Below are 23,904 nucleotides of genomic sequence, written 5' to 3'. Positions count from 1 at the left end.
AGGTGGGAAATCCTGGCAGAGCATCCATGAGTGACGGCATGAAGCTTAAGAGTCTCAACACACACTATTTCTTTGTCTTCTCTTAAGCATCTCCAAGAGATTCTCTTGCTTGAGTCTTGTGGCTTGTGTTAAAAATCTAAGGCAGCAATAGCTTCTAGATGGAAAATAAATGACAGTTATTTTTAACTTAACTCTTTGCATCCCAGACTTGTGCCCATTCTCCTGCTGTCTTAGCTCAGTAACTTAAGTCTTTCACATATGACTGTGTAAGTCTTTCTACTTTTATGTAGCCTTGTACATCTGCCTCCCCATCTGTCTGCCTAGCCTCTCTCACATACCAGAGCAAGGTTCCACCTGAACAGTATTTTTCACACAATAGAACTAGCTCAGAACTAAGCAAAGCAGCTGAGTCCTGTCTGCAGCAGAAATAGCTGTTTGAAGGAAATCTACATACAAATCTATATGTACATATATATATATATAGAGAGAGAGAGAGAGAGAGAGTAAGCAAAATGGGCTTGCAAGAGTTAAATATAATTGGCTGGACCTTGTAGTTGGTGTATGTTATAAAGTGCCCATGGTTTTTTTTTCTTTTCCAGCTACATTGCTTTGAAGAATTATAGGAATTTTATGATGTGCTATTGGAGTTCTACTGGCAGAGATTACAGCAAAGGGGTTAAAGTTGGTTTATGTTAAAAAAATTATGCAGAAACCAATAAAAATAAACACACTCCAGTAGACTAAACTTGCTGGGCTTTTAGTTTTAGCTTAACAATAGAAGTTTAAATGAAATCCAACATTGCAGCTTTTAGAAAATTAGTTGACACTCATAGTTGATCATCTTTACTACACAGCGGTATAATTAATATTTAAACATTCTAATAATGTAGCTTGCTTTGCATGCACTTTTCAGCCCCACCACAATATATTTTATCTGGAACAGTGCTAGCATTCTGTAAGGTAATGCCATTTTTTTAGAGTTATATATAAAATAGGATATTGGTTTCACATTCGCTGTAGGAGAAATACCAAACCTGCCTATTGTCCTATTGATATGTCAGCTTATGATTAAAACAAGTCTTCACTGCAAATAATAGAAATATGTAAGAAGCTACCTCATTGCCATCACCTTAAAATAAATACACGCAGAGAATAGTGGTTTAGAAAGCTGTCTTTGGTTGTTCATTTTTCCTTCTGCTAGCTATAATAAGAGGAACTTTTAATATCTAGATGTGGTGAGAAATCAGGCAGTGACCCACAGATCTATGAAATACTGAACCTCTGACACTCGCTCATTTAGAGCAAGAGAGCATTTAATAAAGAAGTCAGGCAAGTAAAAAATAAAGTATAGAGTTTTCACATGAGTATTGTCTGGGTTAAGACTTACATCTGCCTAGCAACTTAGTAAATTGGAGAGAAATCATCGACATGGGAAAGGCCTGAGCTAGTTTATTTACATATGAGAACTTTCTTCCTCTTCTAGTCTCAGGGCTGTAGGTGGCAAGGAAAAGTTGTTTCAGGTGCTGCACTCATCAGTATAATCCCTTGGATGAAAGCGAGGTGCCCTTTATTCTTGGTATTCTTATAATTTGTATAGCAGGAAACAATGTTCTTCTTTTCTGAGCTAATTTAAACCAGCTTCAGTGGCCCAGTCCTGCAACCCTTTCACATGCATAGCTCTCACTGATGTGAATTTAGTGTTCATAGCCATATAGGACTCGAGCTTAAGTGGCTATTGTTTATCAGCAGAGATTTATTTGTTTGTTCCATATAAGAACAGGCACAATGAACCAAACACCTATTGTCAAGTTCAACCCATGATTACCTCTTGGGGACCAACATGTTGTGGGCAGTTAGATCCAGGTGAAAAAAAGCATAAAATATTCATAATGAAACATAAAACTTCCAAAACCTCAGCTCCTCTAGGGCGCGTCTACACAGCACCTGACACTCAAAATAAGTTAGGCAATTTGTGCTATGCAAATTGCATAGCTTATTTCAAGTCTATTTCAAAATAGCTTATTTCATCATTTGGTGCTGTCTACATAGTGCCAAATTCTGAAATAAAGCGTTATTTTGAGCCATCCCTTACTCCTTGTAGAATGAGGTTTACTAGGATGGCAAAATAGAGCATCAACTATATTTTGAAGTAGTGGACGCATTCATAAGATGTGGGGTAGCTATTTCGGGATACCTCTGGTATCCCAAAATAACTTTGCTATGTAGACATACCCCTATTGATTAGTTGGAGCTGCTAAAAAGCTACCTGGGGATTCCTGTTGCGTGGGGAGAGATGATGGCCCTTGCAGTTTCCTGTGTAAGAGGTATGTTAATGTGTGACCAGTGAAGCACTTGCTTGCTGGAGCACTAGACCTTTGAGGGCCACTGCAGCAGACAGACAGGATTTGGCCCTATATTTTGTTACATTTCATTGCAAGCTTGACACCAGATCAATTTCTATGAATAACATTAATAAAATGCACATGTTTTTCAAGCAATAATGTCCTTTCATTAAAACTGTGCATACATTCAGGGGCTCTTATGCTAATTGAAAAATAGCCATTTCCTTAACATGTCAGAAAAAGGAAGATTTCACCAAACAGGAAACATTTTCCTGCCAAATGCCACTAAACGAAAATGTTTAGTGTCGCACTGCTGTAGTGCAGTATTAGGACTTCATCCAGCTTCTCTGGATATCAATGAGAGCTTTTTCATTGACTTCAAAATGAGCAGGAGCAGGTTCAGCTCTTAAGAGTTTTTCATGTGCAAGCACTGAATGAGTGAGACCACAGTAGCCACATACAGTCCCACACTGTACAAGACTGGGAGGATAGAGTATACATTGCATAGCTCTTTCAGTGCTTTATACTGTACATTGTCTTATTAATTCTGTGAGAAGTCCGGGAAGCAGTTTTTACAGAAGACAATACTGTAAGTAAGCCAAAGTCGCATTGTACTGATAGATGCATGTCATGGTCCATGCATGCCTTTTATTCATAGGCAGTGATGGGAGTGGGACTTGTAGGAAAACAGATGAACAACAAACATAAAGTAAATAATAATTGCTAAGAAAAAGACCATAACTTTCAACCTTGTGGTATTGCACAAAGTACATACTACGAACTATGTTTAAAAGCATCTCCTCTTCTTATTTTTCACAAAAGTAATGTTTAGCGTTTCTTAGACAGATGTTTCAGATGTTAACAAACTATTTCTGATAGTTTGATTATTTTGTTCTTTATCAGGTTTTTGTTCAGGAAAGCACACACCTTGCCCACAGATAACTAAAAGAGTGTGAATTATTCTAAACCTGCTTCTGAGGTGGCAAAGAAGAGATAAGTTTTGACCTAGCTGATATCTCACTTGAGTGTTTGACAGCTATGTCCAGAAACTGATAAAATTTTTCACATATGCATCTCAATTTGTATAGGGAACAAAATTTAAACAACAGAGTAGCAGAATAAAATTAAGATTTATCTATCACATGTATATTTCTTACATTACTTAAAATATATCACTTATTTTTTTTAAACAAAATATATCAATTTTTACTGTCTTAAAAACAATTCTACAGCAAAGTTTGATTTCAATATCAGCCTTATGGCAGCCAAGTGGGAGTGAGATTATGGGACAAGGAACAAAAATGTTGGAGCCAAAGGAGGCCTTCTGAGCATAATGATTCTTATTTAAATTAATCTGTGTTTTATTACTGAGTTGAGGAGGAAAGAATGAAATCTACTAAAACAATATTTATTAAAATCATGGTCACCTGAATTGTAGATAAAGAAAAATTGTTTGCAGCTTGTAAAATGGACAGATATTTAATATAATTATTATTATTTGAAGCAATCCCCACTAATTTATTTATGCTTTTTTAACATTTAAACTTGTTTTTCTTGTTGGCATGCCTGTCAACTGATTTATAAATATGCTTAAATTTCTTTGTATATTACAATGACTGCCATTTCTTTATACTCGCTTACTTATTTAACAAATTTCTTTGCCAATAGAAAGTGCAGTGCATTATATTTGTATAAGAAAAGGTGCATCATGGTGGTGCATGTCTGAAAAGGAATGATTTTCCTTAAAGCTGAGTGGTGATTGAAGGAGCTCTTGGTCCTACATAGGGTGTATGCATACAGGAGTGTGTGAGTCTCTGTGTGTGTAACTTCTAGAAATGTTAGTCAGCAACCTATCAGTGATACTCGCCTGTGAAACTTGAGAAGATTTATAACAAGTAGGTAAGAGTTTCAGGCCTGTGTGAAGAGAGCATGAACTAAAATTCATGCTGGGACAGAACATAGTTTTTAGGGGAAAGAGAAAACCTGGGAATCTTGTTTCTTCACAGAGCTCATATGTGTTTAAAAGGGCACTGTGCTGGCCTGAGGTAACGTTCAACAGCTTTCTGGGATTTAAAAAGAATAAAACCAAACATTTGGAGATCACCCTCTCATTTTTAAGAGCATAATTTTGATGTGTTTAAAAACCTGCACACTACCAGGCTTCATGACAAGGTGTGACCGTGCTAGCAGATGCTGTCAAAATGAAATAAATAAAGCAACCAAAATAAAAGTGAGATGGAGGGCCTGGTTCTCATCTCAGGCTGTGTCTACACTACAAAGAAAAGTCGGAAAGAGATATGCAAATTAGGAACCACAATTTGCGTATCTTTTTCCGCTTTTCCTCTGAAAGATGCTTTTCCAACATTTGGCCCGTCTGCCCGGGGCCAAATGTCAGAAAAAAACCCTCTTTCAGAACATCCTTTCTTTCTAGTAAAACAAGGTTTACAAAAATGCCGAAAAACGCATATGCTTTTCCAAAATTTTTTTTGGAAAAGCAGACACTTTCCTTGGATGCAACAGAGCTTTTCTGGGATACTGAAAAGCTCTGTAGTCTAGATGTACCCTTACTCTCACCTGATTTACCTCCATTGACTTCCATTGCAGTAAATTACTATTGATTTACCTTGGTGTGAAAGGTGGATTGAGCCCTGAGTTTCATTGTGATTCAGCTTATATGAGTGTTTAAATAACACTTTCCTAAATGTTGTAAAACCATAAGAGCCTTCTGTGGAATTTAATGGGAGAGATTCTTTGTGCATTAAGTCAGGTAAATACTACAGTAAGAATTAATAATATAGCCATAGATGAATTTGAGATGTTGAGCCAGATACTGCTCTCCCTGATCCATTAACAGGGCTACTGATGTAAGTAAGGTGAGAAGGATTCAACCCATTAGCTTTAATTTTCTGTGAAGAATAACCCAAGCAATACAGACAGAATTGGTCAATTTATGACCAATAAACATAAAAATGGGAACTTCTTCTCCAAAGCAGGGGTTATTCATGTTGCACTTGCTTTTTCTGCATGTTTTGTAAGTTTAATTTCAAGAAAAGGATATGGTATGACGTGTTTGTAAAAAGTTTTTATTTTTATTTTATGGGGACCAACTTCTACTGAATTAATTTGATAGAGAATGAACACAATGTTTTCTTGCGACACTCCAGCTATCATGTTTTGATCAGGAGTACCCAGCATGTATTTTTGAGGTGTAACTGTAGTAAGTGTAATGCGAAGGAAGGGGAAGAAGAGTTAGTTTGTCATTAACATTCTTCAATCCTGGAGCCCATCGGGAGGTAGATAAGGTAGCACATGTCCTGCCACCTCCCCAGCCACAGGAGGACAATGCCTGGAATGTTTGCAATGTGTTTCTATTTTTGTCATACCTATGTGTGGCCATCCATCTGGTCTTAATCAATCAGTCTCATCCCAGAGCTTTGCTGTTCTCCCAGCTGAAATAATACACTTCTTCATCAGAGATCTGCCTCAAGGAGGGTCACTTCTCAGGATTCCCCAGACAAGGCATATTAACAAGGCTTACATATTTGTAAACATAGGTAAACCCAAGAGGGGTGGTTGGAAAAGAACATTTTGAAATATGAATATTTTATGAATAAACCACTGTGATGTTGACTTAGCAATATTACATTGCAGAACTTGATGAAGTACTAGACTTAAATTTATTTTAGCAAAAAATCTCAGAAGCACAGAGACAAAGAAAAATGATAGAGAAATGAATGAATGATCCACCACCCTATTTAATCAGAGGTAGCGTGTATAAAATATGTTTCTCAAAGAGCAGGGAAAGTGGGCGGTGAGCACTGTAAAATGTGCCATTTATTTATTTAGATTGCACATCAGGAGATGAAACAAATGAAAACTCTGACTTGTTAATAATTTACATTTAAGTGGAATATTCTTACATGCTGTTAAGATACCTCCAAGACCTGACACTGCAAATGCAAATAATTTACATTCTTTGTGCACCGACGACTCAGCTTGTCTGGAAAAAAAAAACAGTCAAATAAGTGTTCAGGGGGCAATCAAAACCAGAGATACATTTACACTCCTATAATTACATTTATTAATTTCGGATGACTCTTTTGAAGCTTTCATGTAGCTGACCCCTCCATTCATCAGGTGTTCCTTGCTGAGAATCCACTGGGCATACCTCACAACCTAGGAGGTAGGAGATGCAAAAAAGGGGATTTCTTTTCAAAAAGCAGCACTATTACTTTTCCCCTAACAGCTTATGCAAAAAGTTTTGTGGGGGAGAAAAAGGCCTAAGCAAAAAAGAGGAGTGTGCATAACAATAACTACCTCTGTCCCTTCTGTTTTTGTTCTTTTCATGTCAAGGAACTGTTTAGCTGTGCTGCCTGGGTAACTGCTCTGGAAGGTTGGAATATCTCTTGTTGAAGGAGGTTTGTGATTGAGGGCCCTCTGACACAACCTTTTGTTGAACTGAGGTGTTTGATCCTCTTTTCCTTTCTTCTAAAACCAATCCCATCCCTTTAAAAATGGATAACCAGCACTTCTTTTACTTATTGTCAGCTTTTGGAAAGTTACTGTGGGGGGTTGTAGAAGTTTAACTAGTTAACCCCTTGCATACTGATCTTTTATTGACATGATACTTTTCCCCCTCTTTTTGTTTAACATGGAATAGTTTCATAGCTATGTCAGGTATGCAAATCCTCCTTCATATCAAACCATGTGATTCGCAGGCCTTGGACAGCAGATCGTTTTCTGGCAGATCTTTGTTTTTCCTCACCCTGTAGTCCTTACTTAGGCAAAACTGCTCATTATAACGAAAGTGATGCTAGCTCAAGCAAGAACTGCAGGATCAGTCCCGAAATCAGGGTGTGGGCAATTCAAGTGCAGTGAAACTTCAAAATGATTCACAATTTGAAATGGTAGATTTCCTTATCTTTCCTTAAACTGAAACTTGTGTGAGTCACTACAGGTACAAGCTGATCTGATGTACTCATTTTCTGGCTGCGTGAGAGCGCTCTCTATAATACGAATTCACAGAGAGTTACTCTTGAAAACTATGTGGTGAAATCTGAAAGTAACAAAGGAAGAGCACCTTACAATAAAAATTGCAGTGTGTTTGCTCACTAATAGCCTTGTGATTAAATGCTGGGTGGAGGGGTTTTTTTTTTGGTTGGTTTTTTTTTTTTTTTTTTTTTTTTCAGAAAGAAGGGACACAACCCAGGCTGCAGAAAAGAAAAGCAGCTTAAATGGATTATTTAACAAAAAGCAACTTATGGCTCCTAGATAGTGACCTACATTCTGCACACAATGATGATGTTTTACGGTAGTGATAGGGTTAATAACCTAACATCATTCATGTAGTGTTTTTTGAAAATTGAATTTTACTGCTACAAAGTAAATGTAACAGCCCTCTGGAGACAATATTACAGGCACTTTATTGTTTGCTAAGCTGATGTCATCTTTCTATGGACTGACTTTAAAACAAAGGCTGAACATTTATTACAAATATCACTGTGTGAAAGGAAATCTACTGAAATATTGTTTAGAAGGTGAACTGATAAAAATTGTATTAATACTTGGCTTTGATTATCTGCAAAGTAATGCCTGGAGAATATTTCCCACATGACCTTTTTCAACATAAATTTTCATCTTCGAAGTTCACATGCTCATTTTTAAATATTATCCATCTCGTATATTTCTTTAAATCTGTTTTATAATATGCTTTAAAATTCATTTACAGCTCTTCACAGCTTCTTTGTAAGGATACAGATGAGATTTTGATTGGAATCTAAAATGTTGCCCTCAAAGCTGTTTTATAAAAACAGAGTCACAACCTGCTCATTGAAATCAATGAAATTACTCACATGAGTAAAATCAGCCAGATTTTACCATCTGGGACGTTCTTAGGTCCTGATCATGTTCCCATTCTGAATTAGGCCACCCAGTGTATGCATTTTCAAACCTGAATGCCTAATGTTATACTCCTAAATCCATAGTTAGGCATCTGAATAAAAGTGGTGTGATTTTTTTAAAGACAGCGAGAATGCTGATGTTCTCAATGGCTTCAACAGGATTTATGTGATGTTCGATGCTTTAGGAAATCAACCCATGTATATTAAGGTGACTAAATATCGGTTTAGGAGCTTAACGTTAATCACCCATGTTTGAAAATGTTGGCCTAAATTGTTTATAAATGATACAGCCTTATGTGTTTATTTGTGAGTTTCATGCATACAAATAAGAAAATCTATAGTGAGTATACATTGCATTTTTACAAGAATAAATGATTCATTTGCAAAAAATCTAGTGTTCATAAAAGTTACAATTTCCTTTTATGTTTCTTCACTTTGAGAGCAAATCAGTGACCATTTAAAAGTAGTAATTACAGTGAGGAAAAAGTATTTTCATGTATTACAGTATGTGGCTTTTGAAGGTGACATACAAAAAGAGGAAAACAGCTTTTATGGGCTGGGGGGGCTAAGCAGCTGATTAGCTAATCTGTGTTGAAAGATTGCAAGAGTAGTGTAGGAAAAAAGAAACACATTTAGAAAGTGCATATGGAAGTTATGAATAAAACTTGTAATTTAATGTCAGAGACGTGATATTAGTATTTCTTTCTGAAGTTTTACTAGAAACATACTGAATGAGTGGGACATTCTCCTATACTATCAAGCAAAGGTTTATATTCACAACCTCTTGTTAAATATTTAATGCTAACAGACTGTGGCAGCCTCTATCACTGGGATTAAAACTGGCAATTGGACTATAACAGTTTACTTTTAATATCCTCAGAGCAAAGTTTTTAGATTGCCAACAATTATCAAAGAGCATCTTGCCTGTTTCACTAATGGTCATATTCCTAGATGTTTGAATATTATTTTGTGTGTCAAGCCAATCTATCTGGCATACCATCCGACATATTTTAACTTGTGTTGCATGGCACTTTTTGTTTAAATCTTCAGTGTTGCTCACATAGGTTTAATCCTGACACAGACAATACTCATCTTGACATCAGTGGGGGTTGCATGTAGGTAGTTCTGCAAAATCGGGCCTTAAATGAACATTAGAAAGAGATATAGTGTTTAAAAATGTAATGAAGAACTATGAATTTTCTGTTAAATCGATGTATGAAAATTCATCTGACCTAAACTGCATCCAAGCACAGTTCAAATAAGATTCAAATATCTTTGGAACCTTTAGTACTTTCCAAATAACTTGAGATACCTTGCAGAATATTCTTCCTCACAGTACCTACTAAATGGACTCACTGGCAAAGCAGGGTTTGAGTGCCCCATCCAAAGCCCTCAATGGAAGACAATGGAATGACTCTGATGGTCTTTAATGGACTTTTGGTTAAATCCTAAATCCATTTTCACAAAGAGTATCCTCAACCAGCCTTCAAGTGCAGAACTGAGAACACACACTAAACTTCAAAAGGTGACTATGTCGGAACATTTGAAAACAACTCTTTTTTCCAATGATTTTTCCATCTATGTGAGATATAGGGGGAAATTTTTCTGCAAGTGTTCAGAGGTGCAACTCCCTTGTAAGTCAAAGGACTGGATTTGCTAATGCCAGATGTGAGTCTGACCTACAATGTTCAACCAGACTCTGATCTCAAGGTTAACAAGATACAACTATAGATCTATGGTATACAATATGTGCTGTTAAATTTACCAGCTTTGCAAATGAATGAGGCTAGGCATCTCCTTTCTAGCTCACATGCTACAGTTGTTTCCATTGCTTTGAAGTCAAACATGTTTTATGCTGTTCTAGAAAGAAGTCTCTGTCGTGTCTCCCGCAGCAGACAGTACTTGGTTGTAATGAATATAAAGGTGATTCTTTATTGAGGTTGCATGACACAGACAGGACCCTGAAGATTGCTAGTTTGAGAGCTGATTAGCACAACTCTAGTGTCACTACACAGAGGTCTATAAGTCCTAAACTGGATTTTGTAGTCACAGAAAGGAGAGCCAAATACATAAAGCCTACAAGAAGAAAAAATCCTTCCTTTATAGAGGAAATGTCGAAACAGCATGCAAGATTATACAATTAACATTTCCTCATTATTTTAGTTGTACTAGATTTCAAAGAGGTTTTTATTTTTAAAAAAATGGGTCTAATCACACATTTGAACTGAAGAATTAGTTTTTTACAGAGAGATAGAAAAACCCAAATCTTGGGCAACATTTCAGAATAACCAGAGAAAAATAAACCATTCCTTATGTCAGTCTTGTTAGAGAAGGATTAAGAAACTGGCAATTATTTTGGCGACCTTAATTGTTGCTCTGGAGGAAAATATGTAATTAGAGCACGTTCACAGGCCTGCACACCTGCAGCACATCCTACAGTATAATGTCAGCTTTCAGTGCTTGCTGGTGCCAGGTTCTATCACAACCAGTCACAGTGATGCTCTGAGAACATTTCGGACTCATGTAATGTGGCTTCTGTGTATGAAAGAAGCAGGCATTTACACTGCCATACAATGGAGTGCATTACTGCAACACTGGTTTCATTATTTTCTGACGCCTACCTTCAGCACTGCTCTGGTTTACTCAGTTTGAGGTTTTATTGTTACGGTATAATAGTCCTGTGCATTTCTGAAATTCTCTTATTATTCATCTTATTAATACAGTACTGGCTTGGTTATCAGTCTGCAATTGTGAAGGGGAAGATTGAGAGTGTTATAGCCCAGTTAGATGCTGGGTAAATTCTTGGTATAATAAGAACAATTGTTTGGTGTGAGTTAGATATTCTGCGTGTATGCATAAATCTACAGATGCATGTCTTTGATGTATTTTGCTACCATTATATCCAAAGAGAGTGAGTGAGAAACATTCTGACCAATCTTAAAATTTTTGAGGGAATGGTGAAGCATCATTTGTGATGCTCTTCAACCTTTTTTTCCCCCAGTAGTTTCTATTTAAAAAACCCTCTGCAGTTTGGAAAGCTAGTTATAATAAAGGAATAGTAGCAGGAATAACTGTCTTCCAGCTAAATTCAGTAATCTGGCATGCTGATAGTTAACAGACTTCTCCCCCTAAGGGAGATACACTGTATTTTGCTATCTGACATGTTGTCATATATAAAGAAATCAATTGGTAATTAAATGATGCACCTTGTGAAGATGACAAAAGGCATTTGGTTGCGAAAAGAGAACTGGGTTGTGAGGGGTTTGTAATGAAGGCCTAATGACTATTCATAAGAGATTTTCAGTCCGTTGATCCACTTGACTGGAAAGTTCTGCCCTGGAGAGTTAGTGCTGTCAGTTTCTCTCACCTCAGAAAGCCGCCGCAATCGACGGTGTAGAGTATGAGCGAGAAATTATCTAGTTGTTGCTTCAGGCCTGTCTTAGGTCACATGCAGAAGGCACACATCTGGCTTCCTGTAGGTGCAACCTCAGGACATAAACTTTGACTAATTTTTAAACTATAAATATGTAAGACTTACACTGAATAAGTTACCTTTTGTTCATATTTTAATATATTTTATAGCACATCAAAGTCTTTTAGTGAAGCTACCATTTTGGACTCTCAATAGCTGTTCATATTTCAGTAATATCATTTTAGGCAGTTTCTGCACCTTACATGGTATCCATGTTACCTTTTGTCTCCCTGTTTACAACTCACTGACCAGTCAGAATTATGTGGCTAAGCTGACCTACCCTTAGACTTGATGGCAGTCAGGAGGCATTACACGACGGCAAACACTTTGCACTCGCTGGAATCTTTTCAGGTTATAAATATCTCAGGTCACTAGTATGGAACCAGGGTAATGGAACCAGGCCATTGATAATTCCCTTGTTCAAGGTCTTTCTTCATTCTTTTCCTCTGCAAGAAGTCCTTTGGTACCTGGCATACCTGGACACAGGAGCTCAGCTACTAAGGGAAAAAAATGTCCTGGATATTATCGTGAAACCATGATTTGAACTGCAATTCTTTAGAGTGCAGATATGTGCATACTCCCATGATGTGAATCTGATGTTCTTTCACCTACGCTGTGCCTTTGAAAGGGTCAAATGTCTTGATCCAGCAAATAGTAAAGTATAATTAAAACCCTAAAGAAAGAAAACATCTCGGAAGACTATTCTGAGGTGTGAGATGTTACACTTCATTGGTGATCTCCTCTAAAACTCCTGTGCAAAGGCAGTACTTAGAGAACTATACACATATTTGCTTTTGAAAAGTGACCCTCCACATTATCTTATCAAGCAGTTTACCTTATCAAAGGTAAATATGTTTATCACCTCATTAAGCTTTTTTATTTTCATGGGCACTTGAAAGCAATATTTGTGGACAAAAACTTGACAAAGCTTTGTTCAGAGACATGTGTACCAGAGGACAGTATGGCAAACTTCAGAGGTTTCAATCTGTCAAGTAATGAACAAACAAAGCAATTCAATACATTATGCATATTTGAGAAGATTACACTGGTATTTCCTTCTTGTGTATTGTGGTTACTGAAGTTTGCTGCTGTGTTTGCCAGAGCTGACAAGGTGGACCAAATGAATGGACAAATGCCAAAAAAACAATTATGTTTATTAATGTACATTGATTGCTTGTTTAGGGTATAAAACAAATTAAAAAATACATTAGAATTTAAACCTTCTTTTTATAGCTGGGCTAATGATTACTTGTAATATAGTGTCTAGTAAAGGAAATTTTACAATACCTGTAAGTCCTGGCTTTATTGTCAAATTAGTTGACTTTAATTTAAAAGAACGTTGCTATTGGAAGAAATGTTTATTTATTTAAATGATAACCTGGCTTGTAATATTCAAGTCAAGAGTTACATCTAGACTGCAAGCCTCTTTTGAAAAAGAGCATCTAGACTACAACCATTACTTTCCAAAAAGCAAGCCGCTTTTTCGAAAGAGAGCACCCAGGCAGTCTGGAAAAAGCACAGTTTGCATTACATAGCGCCTTTTTTCAAAAGAGCACTTTCGAAAAAAGGCATTCTTCCTCGTAAAATGAGGTTTTTCGCGGTCAAAAAAACTGCTGCGTTCTTTTGATTTACTTTTGAAAGAACATGGCATCAATCTAGATGCAGGCGAATTTTTTTCGAGAAAAGGCCACTAGGCCTGTAGTCTAGACACACCCAAATAGTTAGGACCACAGTCAGCTATTCTTCCAAGCTCACTTACTTTGAGTGGTGCCAATTTCAATGGAACTGTTCACAAAGTAAGACTACATCCCATTTTCCTGTGTAGGGAGCAGGAATTTAATGCTGTCTGTAGAAAAGAATGGGGGGGGGGGGAGGGAAGGGTGTCCAGCACCAAAAATGAAAGTGCTGAGGACTATCCATACAAAAGTTATGTGCTGGATGTGGGTGGCTATCATTTCCACTGCTATCTGGTTGCACAGTTCCACTGGTAAAACTCTACCCTGGGTTCCTGCAGATGATGTTCCTTTCTGAATCAGTCACATTCACAAGAAAGGGGGAAGAAAGGGGACCAGCACAAAAAGATAATATAGCCTAGATGGCTTCTTCCTCTATGTAGTCTCCATCTTCTCCTTAGCACAGATTCTAAATTCACAGAGCACTCTCCTCAGGGTCTACTAGACAGGACAGGGACAGTGTCTTGTAGCCATTTGATGTGTCCATTCTTTCTGGGAAGGTGGAGAACCATTCACAGAGTATTCTCTACCCCTGCGCCTATACATATATTTATATCTATATTGGCAAAGCAATCCTCATTTAACGGTGACCTTGCACATACCTGGACAGGGCATATGGTATTCTGTCACAAAATTGCTTACTGTGTATAAGAAGCCAATAAATAACTTTACTGTTGTCTCTTCAGAGCCTATGCAAGAAAGTTATGGCACTTTAAGTTAAGGGCAATATCATTCAGAATGGTATTAGAAGTGCTGCCAAATAGCAAAGTGAAGGCCATAAAGTAAACACGACTTTGTGACACCTGGACTTTTCAGTTTTTATAGCAATTGTTTAGAATGCTGTACTGACCACTAAAATATGTATTCAAAATTGGTGTTTTAGCTTTCTTTTGTCTAACTCACTCTCTCTGTATATTTTATATAGATTTTGTCCTAAGTTATGTTTATGTATTTTTAAAAAATTAAAATTTTCTCCCCTGCCTTCTTATCTATAAGCATGGATTATCACAAAGATTTACCAGTATGGTACTCAAGTTTAACTAGTATCCTTCAGAATTCCTGAATATTACATGTAAGTATGGATTCAGAATGTGGATGAAGTTGCTCCAAAGGGCATTTTTAAAAATGTTTGGTTTCTGTTCTGCATAAAAAGGGCAAAGACACCATTGCCTTAAATAACGCATAAGATTAAAAAAAAAACCCAATTTATTCCAACTCCACAAGAGTTCCCATATTAGGTTTTTACACTCTCAGGAACCACATTCACATAATACCCCTCTAAACCTACCTCACAATTAGAGCTAATGGGGCCTGACAGTTTTTCAGTTAAAAATTATACATGAGGGTCACTTTCTCTTAAATTATCTATTGTATGCCAGCTGTTCTCAGCTGCACAAGTCCTACTTTCTTCCCTTGCCTAGAATGGATAGCTTGTCTATAATGTTTGTAGCAACTTCTGTAGATGGCATTTGAAGTCACTACAGTACTTTGTTTTAAGCAATGCCTTAGTGGCATTAATAATTTCAGGTAGATTTTGTATTTGCATTGTGTCCTCAGTTCTGGAGAATGCTTGGATTGTTCATTTTGCTTGTTCCATGTCACAGCACTTGAGTTATATCATAATTTCTCATTTGCTGCACAACTTTATTCTATTTTTATGCTCCTGAGTGATGCTGCTTTAAGTGCCCATGAGTGGTACTTCCGTACTGTGAGCACTATCAGAAGCAACCTGAGGCAGATAAAACTCCTCTTTTTGTTGGGGAGGGCGAAATGGGTCATTGTCAAGGGCCTTTTATGCCTGGACTACTAAAACCATAGTTAGTGGAGACTTTTTTCATAAAGGGAGACTACACTTGGGGTCATGCTTATTTCAGAATCAAAGACTTTGTCCTCAAATGTTTTTAATTACTAGCCAAATTGAGCAATGGTCTCTTTGCTCTGTAGTTAGAAAATCTGTAATTAGAAAATTTAAAAAAGATGTTCATAAAATGTAATATTTAAAGTTTCTCCCTTTCCTGATTTTAAAATTAAATATAACTAACTTGAGTGGTTCCCATGGTACTTAAATAAACCTGCCACCCTTATTTCCATAGATTAATGAAAAGCAGAAAATATATGGCAAAGGTTTATGCTCACACTCTTTCCTGTCTTATCAAGGGCATTCTCTTTAATTATAAGAAAAGTGTGATTTAGTAGTTATTTTTGTAACCTAGCAGAGATACTGCATCTGAAGAGTTTGATTTTAGCATATATTAGCATCAGCGTAACAACAGATGACCTGTGCTTTCTGTACCTCCTTGGCAATTAAAGAGCATATCGTATATAATGAGTTGCTGTAGTAACCTAATACTCCTGCATATTGATGTTTATCATTAATTTATTTAAAACCTGATTGCTAATATATAGACTTCAACAGCTGGACAAGATCACATACTGGTTGTGATTATGTGTTCCTCCCTCTCCATTATGTGATCCTTCAGGTTTAGATGTATTAATACCAAACAGTTCTGTTTTCTTTCACAAAGCTTGCAAACTCTTTAAACAGTAGAACACAATTTGCAATTGTTGTGGTATTGAGGGGGTGGAGAGGAGTTGGGGCTGCAGCCTTGTCCAGTTGTAGATAGAATAAAATTGACAATGATGCAATGGAGCTGGCATCTAGACAACTCTGTGGGATGAATGGCGCTGCTCTAGCAGTCCCTCCGGTGGTTGTAGGCCTTGTAATAGCTAGCGTAGGAAGGGTGGTGAAAACTGATATGCACTATTACTACATGTATAAAACTTAACACTGGGGCCATAGCACAGGTGGGAGGTTCCTGTTTATTGATTTTTATTACTTTGTTAGAATATACAGCTAATGCTTTTATGCTGCAGGAGCTCTGGGAGTGCTCACCTCATGTAATAAACCTTTCTGTACTTTGCAATAGGTCACAATTTACATGGGAACTTACATTATTCTGTACAAAACTGTGTCTCTCCCCATTTCCTTTTGTAGTGTGCTGCTAAAAAAGAGAAAGAAAATAACTTACTGCATTTATTCTGAATTTTACAAAACTGTCCATTCCTGCTATGGAAATGGTCTCTTATTCTAATTACTCATATTTCCAAGAAAATTAGTCACACAAACTTATGTTATGTGTTGTCTCAGAGCTTGAAAGCAAATTAGGTTTCCAATAAGACAGTACATCAAACAAAGTAGCATGTTCTTGATGCAGATGACTTTTTTTTCGAATTATGGTTGGACATTTTTGGCAGACAGATTGTCTTTTACTCTATCAAAATGACAGTTTCTTTTGTAACTGCTACATTCATAATTAGAAGGAGAGAAGCAATCTGCCCAATTTAATATACTAAAAGAAGTTTAGTGTCTTGTACTAGTAATTTCATTATTTTTAAATATGAATTAATTGCCTTAAAATAATATTGTTAGAAGTATAACTAGCAGGATTGTGGAGCTAATTCTTCTCTTTTTAAAATCAAAGCTTATATTAATGCACTTCAGACTAGATGCAAATTTTATTTTTGTGTCAGGTGTGCAGCTGTTAGACGGAGAGAGGAATTTGGGGTGATGGATGGGATTCCTGAGTGCAAATATTTAGATGAGCAAAAAATATAGTCCTCCAAGTTTGCTACAATCTTTAATTAAACTTTGCAAAATTTAAGGTAATGAATGAAGGAACTAGGTAGAGATAGGCAATAGAGTGAGAGGTCTTTCACTTAAAGCTGTGTGCAATTCACAAAATTGTTTCCTGAAATTTTGCATCAAATTTGTTGTGATTTTATTTAGTGGGATTTTACACATGTACCCTGATTTCACTTCATTCACAGTGTTGATGAAATGCTTATTATCTCATCAAAGTCTTGCAATTTTTCAATACAAAAACCATGGCCATGAGCCTACAATATGATTTCACTGGAGCTCGGTGTTAACATGTGGGTCTACCAGCACAGATAAGATTGCAGGGTCATGATCAATACTGTATCCAAAAACTGGTCCCTTTTTTGCTCAGAAACATGCCCAGTTTTGCCTGAAAATTAATATACTTTAGTGAAAATTTACCTAAATTTACCTAAATGGGCTGATTTTTTAATTCATATAAAACCATATGAATAATCTTGAATTTCAACAAATTTCACAGTTGCTGCTTAATAATTTAAAGATGTCTGTTTTCACCCCTGTGTAAACACCAATTCAAACCAAGACTGTGCAATAGTATCCAAAAGGATGTCTCCATCTGATGACTCTTTGTTGACTTATGTGAAATGAGTTGGTGGTTTCACAATCAGGAGCTCCTGGTACACAAGGGAGCACACCAGAAAATCCCACAATATAATTGGCATATGTTTTGGCAGCTTAATTAGTGAACTCAGGGAATAAATGTACCTGGAAGCCTAACTACCTTGTTCTGTCATAGTTGAGGCCCATTGGCAAATCAGCTTGAGAAGATTGTATATAATAGGAGTTCTCCTACCATTATGTTTTTACCACTTTCTGCTACTCTGGCATACTAAAAGAATACTGGGGAATATCCTACAGTAAAGGGAACCCCAAATAGTACATAGCTGCTGGAACTATGTTACAATTCCTCTCCCCACCCCCATCCCATTTCAACCCTATCATAGAATGTGATGTGAACATTTTGGGAAGGGATATGGCCAAGGTCATTTGCACTCTGTCTTTTCTCAGCTGGTCCAACAGCCCTTGGGGAATCTTTGTGGAGAAACATTAGGTAAGGCAGCACTAAGGATGCTGTAGCTTACTGTAGGGGGAATCCAGCTAATCCAAGACTATGGGAATTATATAAAGGTGATTTAAAGTTTGTCTGGAATGGGGAATCAGACTTGAGGGCTGCAAATCTGGTGTCTTTTACTACCTTTAAATTAAAATTATTTTTTAAAAGAAAACAAATAAAAGCATGGGGCGGGAAGTACTTCAGTGTTTGAGGTTTAAAGCCTCAATCCACATCCTCTATTTTACCTAAAGTTTCTACATCAAAAGCAATTCCTGAAAAAAAAACCTGTTTTCTCTATTGGGTCAGTGCATATTCATCCTCTGCTGTTCCTCTTTCTTTCACTCTGGTATCACTTTGGTCCTCTTCCCTAGCCCCCTTCCCCCTCCCCAACAAAAAGACTCATCACATTCAGAATGAAATCACAATGACACAGCAACCTTGGTCTGAACATGACGTTTGGTCTCTGCAGTCCTGTTATGTCCCACTCGTGCCAAATTTTACATTTTCTTCTGGCTCAAAGGATAATGTTTTCACACTTTCTTTGGGGTCACTGCTAATGGCCAGGCTAATGGATGCTTTCTGACTGGCCATGAAGAGCAAGTAGATGGACAAATGTTGAGCGAACTTAAACTCATGAGCTTTGTCTGCGATTGCCTGTGGAGGAAGTATGTCTGAATGTGTGCATAGACATCTGCAGTAAGTCATGTTTATCATATATCAAAAAATCATCGTGTTTAAAGAATGTTATTTAGATTGCAAAGTCAATACCTGTGCAACCGTAAGTCTATCATGTTTGTATCTATCTTTTGCACTGAAACAGTTATTGGGGACAAATAGTATTTGTTCATACAACTAAAGACTATGGCATATGAATACTCACCAGAGGACTAAATTGAGGTTGCATAAGCAACCATTAGTTTGGGCATTTCCTAACTTTTTATGCTTGTCATTGCAACCTTCGAAAGGTATGAACAAACTATTATATACAACTGTAGCATCAGTTAGGTTTGACCCTTCAACACAGAGTTCTGCTATGTAAGCCATAAGACCAGCTCTATCAGCTGAGAGCAGGAGATGGTTGTTGTCTAACAGTGGGGAAAAGGAGCTTGAGGCATGATTTGCTGGGCCAATGAGATGATCAGGGAGCATGTCCCAGTTCTCTTTCTTTTCTTCATGCCCCATGGAGAGTGCCTGACACAAATGGTGCCCTTAGACGGCTATTAAAGCCATGTGCAGAATCCAGGAAGTGGTTGGGGGAGCCCCCAATTGGAGGAATAGGCTGAGGGCATCATGTCCAGGAAGAGATGTCTACAGGAAAGAACCTGGTCTGGTTCTCGTTCTCCCACCGCAAGCTCCAACAGCTCCTTGTCATTCACAGTACAGGACTGGATTTGTGCTTGCTGCTGTTGCTTTGGTTTCAGTGTGGGCCTGGCTATCGAATGGTCATGTTCAGTTATTGTCATTTTAACACAAGCAACGGAGGGAAATGCTAGTTTTTAACCATTTACATCTCAGCCAAACCTGACTGGAATATGATGGGATAAGTGAAAGGCACATCTCTATCCTCGGGGCTTTCTGCCAAAATTTTGAAGGCCTGTTGCAAACAATGGAAGCATTAGAGCTTCTCAAAAACAGGCTTCATGAATCTTTTCTAATGAAAAATGATGTGCAATCTAGATATAAGGGGAATTAGTAGTAACCTCTAGTAAACATTTCTGTTCAGAATATACAGGGAGTGTGTGTGAGAGGCTATGTCTAGACTGCAGAGTTTTTTTGGAATACCAGAGGTATCCGAGAAAATCTCTGCCGTGTCCAAGGAACGCGTCCACTTTTTTGGAACAGTTTCCGAAAAAGCAGGCATGTTCTTTTGACATCCCTGTATTCCTCATTTTATGAGGAATAAGGGATCTTCCAAAAGAGGAGGTTTTTTTCCACATTTGGCCCAGTGTAGACGGGCCAAATGTCGGAAAAGCCTCTTCTGAAAAACCAAGCGGAAAAAGGTACACAAATTGTGCTTCACAGTGTAGACATAGACTCTAGATAAAGACATACCTCTCCACTGTTCTCAGTCAAATATACCTCTCAGTAATACTATTGACTAGAAGACATCTTAGTTAAGAGTTATTGCTTATACTAAATTAGAATTTTTTTTTATAAATATGCCATTTGCACTTTATTTTGCTTCTAATGTTAATATTTTTGCTCAAACACACTCCTGCTTTTTAACACTCTTCTAAATGATCAGGAGGTTGTTCTTTTAAATTATTATTTTAAGAAAAAAAATCAGTAAGTAAGCTGTGTTCTAAGCATCTAAGTCCACTGCAGGGCCTTCAACTGTAGACCCATGCTCTTTTACAAGCATGTCATTACAGATCTGCAAGTGAGATGGTGAATTCTCCCTAAAGCATATATTGAAAGCTGATGTAAGGCCAATAGGACATTAACTCAGTGAGCCATTTTTACCTGTGTTCTAAGTTTGCACATTTTTCCAAGTATTTCAGTAGGTTCCTATCTACTACGTCTAATGTCATGTTTGCTAAATAATGAACTAGATGGGGCACTTTCATTGGTCTTTAAAGATGCTTAGTTTTGTATTACACTTCATACTCATTTCTGTAAACTCAGAAGCCACTGCTGGTAGTGAAGTTTTTCAGAGTTTCCTCAGTGATCCCTAACATCTGCCTAACCTTTAAGCATATACAAACCATCTCTGACCTGGGTTAAAGAGTAGTGGACTATTTTTACTATGATGATTCTTTTTTTAAAAACATATCTGTTATATTTCCAGACCAATAATTTTCTCAAAGTGTACTTACCTAGCAGATTTATATATAGTAAGTATCTGTCTGGTCATCTCAATCTAGAAAATAATGCTGGATTTCCCTTCAATATTAAATACATCTGAGGTTGTCTCTTTTATCACTTCTTTTCTTCTTTGTATCTCAGAATTTTGAAGTCTTCTTCCTTTGTCTCCAAAAGGGAAACTGCTGAAAGCATTTCCACCTGGATGTTTAAATTATTTAAGTTGCAGGAACCAGACCTTTTCCCTCCTGAGTAGTTGTGGGTTTTAAAGGCTAAAATTGCTTCATCATGCCAAAGTGAAAGTATGCATAAATTATTTAGTTAAACCTGAGAAAATACAGACTTTTCCCAGTGATCTTTCAAGGGCTGCCTACTTAAATTTCAGAAGACTAGGCAGGTTTTTCTCTTTCTCTTGGAAAATATGTTAAGTACCTATGCAGTCTTTTACTAAATAACAGTGGTCAAAATCGGAGAACAATATTTCAATCAAGTGTTATAAAAAGTAAAATCCTATAGCAGAACTCCTAAGTGCTAATACTCATCTAGAAAGTATGAATTTTCTCACTAAAAGTAGGTAACATAGTGTGGTGACTGATTCCTGATACCATATAAAGGTTGTGTCACTATTTCCATTATGATAACTGTTTATCAGGAGTTTATAGCTCACTATAAAATACAGGAGCAGTATTTTTAACCTTCTTGGAGCTGACATTTTTTATTAACTTTGGTCCAGATTGTAATACCCTTGCTAAGAAGGCACAGCACGTTACATGACAGGAATGTCCTATTGAAGTCAACATTTGTACCTGACTCGGAAGTATTTTTAAAGTAGGATTCTGTTCCCATTAACTGCAGTTGAATAGGATCAGTATAGGCACTCCACCCCACTATACACTCAGTATACAGCAGCACAGGACATGGAAGAGTGTATAAGATTAGGCCCACTGCCTAGGGAAATCTGCTCCTAATATCAGCGGGAATTTTGCTATTTATTGCAGTGGACACAAGAACAGTGCGAGATAGTTTAAACAGAAGTAAAAAGGGGGAAAGACTAGAACAAATTTCCCCATTACTTATTGTACCCAATTTCTGCATGAAAGTGAATCCTCCAGATTGTGTGGGGCAAAAGGAAGAGACAATGTAGGCGATCAAAGTTAATAAAAATTGTTAAGAGTAAAATAGAAAACTGGCTGGTACAGGCCTCGGCAGGGTATAGGTTTCGGCAGTCAGACTCAGTCTTGTCATCATTTTGTATTAGCAACTCCCACTGAAGTCAGTGGAAAGATTTCATTGGGTTAAAGGCCCTTCATCTGCAAGAGGCTTGTTTGTCTTTAAGTTAAAAACAAAATTCTGATTTAAAAATTGACATATGGAAGAGAATTAGCCCATAGCTTAAACTCTCAATTCTGCAACAGTCATAGGTAACAAGAGTTTCAGTGAGAGAAGGATCAGGCCCAGTGTCCAAAAACATAAATATCTCCAGAAAATAGCCCCTTGCAAATGCATGATCACATGTGAAATAGCAATTACATAACTGTGTTGAGCATGTGAATTCAAAAGTGGCAGCTATATAGGAAGGATAAACTCTAATGACTCCAAAAGGGGCGATCAGTCAATGATCTATGAACTGAGAAACATTTATACCATAGACCATGATGGCTCCACAGTAGGGATTATGGTCTCACATGTATTTTGAGAATGAGTATATACCTTAAAATAGATATATAATATTTAGCCAATGAAGCCATTACAATCTATTAGGCAGATAATGCCATATTTTCAAAAATATGTTCAATAAAATAGTGTGTTTTGAAAACTGGAGCTGAGACAAGCAAAAGTACTAGGAGAGTTATGGACCCAACCCCCTTTTAAGCCTACACACAGACATTTACCCAATATAAACTCTGTTTATATACTCTGTTTATATACTAGAAATGGCAAGAGTCTCCCACGTCAGCTCATATACACCTAAATCACGTATTTCTGTTTCTTTATGATTTTTACACTGTAAGGGAAAGGAACTAAAAGGAAACTTGGGTGAAATAACTTTTGTGGTTGCAATGAGTGAATGTAACAGTTTGACAAAAGCAAAGTTAGCATGAAGACATCACCCCTAGCTCAGGCCACAGGAGACCTGAAATGTTAAACATTGCCAGGCAAAATGGGGATCAGCTGTAACTGTGAATCTTGTTGCTTTGGTTTCATTTGCACCACAACCTGAGCACTGCAGTTTTTGCTCTTTGAATTATTATAAAGATTTGTATTATATGTAATTACAACACAAAGAGATGCTGCCAGAAAAAGCTATTTGCCGAAGTACTGTTTTCAAAATACATACAGTCCTTTCACACTTTAACTTACACCTTTTCATTACCTGCTAATAAACGTATAGTGATAGATTTGCCTAAGCACGTCTTGATAAGTATGATAACCTCATGGGTAACTCTGGCCTTTAAAGAGACACACTTTATAACAACCGCTCCTTTTTTAAGGAAAGAAGTTTGTCTTAAGAAAAAAGATACTGAACTTTTGCCTCCTTTTTGTCAATGCTATAAGCATCCTTGTGCCATAGATAACCGAGTTAAGTATAGAAAATGCATTGTGGCCAGGCTCCCAGATTCACTATAGCCACGTGAATTATAAATCTTACAAACGGGTGATACATCATTTTTTATTAAACTTATAACATGACTGCCGCAGAAATAGCGTTTACATAGAAGGGTACACATATTTAATTTACTCCCAGGGAACATTTTCAAAGAATATAAATTGCATCTTGAAAGCTTCCCTCCACATAAAGTTAATCTATTTATTTATTTATTTATTGGCATTTTAATTGAGGCTTCCAAACAGCACAGTCTACTCAAAGTATCAAAGAACAAATATCCGTTGTGCAGTTATAAAATCAACTTTAATTTTCTT

At 37.0% G+C, this 23,904-nt stretch overlaps 1 protein-coding gene across 6 annotated transcripts in view; it reads left to right on the top strand.

Moving 5' to 3' along the window:
* ZEB2 (zinc finger E-box binding homeobox 2) overlaps positions 1 to 23,904 on the top strand; it is a 136,067-nt gene that overhangs the window by 36,712 nt on the left and 75,451 nt on the right. Inside the window, exon 1 of one of the 6 annotated variants that reach the window (XM_075933328.1) lies at positions 21,031 to 23,904. This exon is cut by the window's right edge and continues 2,206 nt beyond it. The exons of 4 other annotated variants lie outside the window; for them this stretch is intronic. The gene's annotated coding sequence lies outside the window, so the exon portion shown is untranslated. Of the gene's footprint in view, positions 1 to 21,030 lie in introns of those variants that run through there. One more of the 6 variants, XM_075933324.1, reaches the window with a different exon arrangement.

The sequence above is a fragment of the Pelodiscus sinensis genome, chromosome 7 (assembly GCF_049634645.1).
Source record: "Pelodiscus sinensis isolate JC-2024 chromosome 7, ASM4963464v1, whole genome shotgun sequence".
In the NCBI taxonomy this organism is placed as follows: Eukaryota; Metazoa; Chordata; order Testudines; family Trionychidae; genus Pelodiscus; species Pelodiscus sinensis.
The sequence above is the reverse complement of the archived record's forward strand: the minus strand, read 5'-3'. Positions and strand labels throughout refer to the sequence as shown.